This window comes from Callospermophilus lateralis, chromosome 11 (genome assembly GCF_048772815.1).
Source record: "Callospermophilus lateralis isolate mCalLat2 chromosome 11, mCalLat2.hap1, whole genome shotgun sequence".
NCBI classification, from domain to species: Eukaryota; Metazoa; Chordata; class Mammalia; order Rodentia; family Sciuridae; genus Callospermophilus; species Callospermophilus lateralis.
The window spans coordinates 82,135,660-82,137,709 of NC_135315.1; the positions used below are offsets into that span (position 1 = coordinate 82,135,660).

The 2,050-nt window shown below is 40.0% G+C and overlaps 1 pseudogene; it reads right to left on the bottom strand.

The window, feature by feature from the left end:
• Positions 1 to 238: 238 nt before the first annotated feature.
• On the bottom strand, positions 239 to 1,263 carry LOC143387717 (protein ARK2N pseudogene; annotated as a pseudogene).
• Positions 1,264 to 2,050: the final 787 nt, after the last annotated feature.

Consider the following 2,050-nt stretch of genomic DNA (forward strand, 5'->3'; position numbering starts at 1 on the left):
TTTTCATATTCCTACTGAGGGAAAGAAGAAATTATTTTCTCTGTGATTAGTTATTTTCCTAAGTGACTTCTTTTAATTAAAAAAAAAGGTGTGGAGAGGTTTCCATGAGTTTCAATTCTACAAATGTCACAAACAGCTTCTGAAGCTGAAGCTATGACAATGAACTTCTGTGTCACAAAGAAGAGGAGGAAGTGGAAAGTAGAAGGAAACAGTGCAGAGGAAACACAGTGACATTGTATTACAGTAGGCATTTATGCCTGCTATCCTCATCCAAGGTAAGATCAACAACTTCTGCTGGTGAAGCCCAAGTCTGCTGGGGGGGTCACAGTAGTCCATGACTGTTTTTGCCGGGTGCTAACATACTGTGTGCCAGAGCCATGTTTCCATGAAGAAACACTCTGAATCACACCCCCTCTAGGATGAACACACCTCACATGTTCCTGAACACCCACAATCTCTACTTCACTATCTGAAGAGGCAATATTAATTTCTTCATTAAGTGGTGCATTGCCAGCAGATGTTTTGTCACTTGCTAGGAATCCTGGATCCAAGTGACCTTGTATCTCTGCAGTGATTGTCTTGCTGCTCCCTGAAACCTCTTCATCATCATCTTGTACTTGAGTCACAAGTCAGGTCACTGTCACTGGTACTACTGTCCTGCAGCAAGTTGTACTTCTTTCTCGCAGCAGCCTCCCGTTTCTGCCTCAGTAGTCTGATCCGCTCCTTATGCTTTTGGCTCCAATGACCTTTAACCTTGGCAACTCCACCACTCTGTTTATCACTGGATTGCCGGTTTTTCTTGGCAGCCATAGTAGATGTTTCTCTTTCAGAATGGGATCGCCTAGACTTACGCCCAACTGTGGCACCAGACACTCCAGAAGGGTCTCCTTCCACTGCTGTTTCTGCCTGGGAGGGTTCATTTTCTTCTGCAGAAGACAATGTATCTGAATCAGCCAGGTGACCACTAGAGGAAGGGGAAAGCATGCAATGATTAGAGGAGTCACTCTCATAAACTCGACCAGTTGTCGGCTTGTCACTCTCTGTGGATGCTAATTGAGACTCAGAAAAGTCTCTTCTCAGTTCCATCAACAAGCAAGGCATTGAAGAAAGAACTGCAGAATCTGCTACACCATCTTTCTGAACTTGAGATTCTAGTTCTACAGATCCATCTTCCTCCTTGGCTGTCTCTTGTTCAGATGTTTTCGGTGGGACTTCAGACTCAATGAGTTCTTCAAATTTTCCCACTGCCTCTTCCATCTTCATTTCAGAATTTCAAGTTAAATCATGGAGCAGAGTCTAGGAAATGATATCAAAGATGCAACAGGAAAGCAACCCCCTCCCGAAGGTTTCTCGATGCTAGCGAAATCTGAATCCTTGAATCACTCCAGCAGGAAGCCGGCTCCCTTCTCTACCCACTTTTCCTCGGAAGTCATCACATTGGCTTGGGGAGACCAGGCTGTGCTCCTCTGGTGCCGTGGCACCAACGTCCTGTTCAAGTTTCTGCTCGGGAACCTTGCGAGCCTTCGCATATATTCTATATGAACATTGAATAAGTTATTTTAGGATATTCTCACATCTAAGCTCTATAGAAGTATACTTAGAAGAACTACAGAGTTTAAATTTCCAGTAATAGAGTATATAAAAACCAATGTAAAAATTGATAGAGAAAAAGGGATAGGTGGTTCAGGATTTAAGAATAGGGTATATGATATAAATACACTTTAAATGTTTATTTAAGATAAATTGTATCTTTTATGCAAAAAGAGCATTTTGATTTTGGTTATAGCTACAATTACTACTATTTTCTGAAAGAGTATTCTGAAGGTAAATATATGTGTGTGTGTGTGTGTATATATATATATATATATATATATATATATATATATATCATATAAAATATATAAATATGTATTGTATATAAAATAAGAGTATATATTATGGTGATGGGGAGAGATTCTTATTTTAGAGTTCTTTGAGACAGTGACATAATACAATTTTAAGAAATTTCTTGTGTTCTCAGTTATGCCTGTGGCCTTTTAAAGAAGAAATT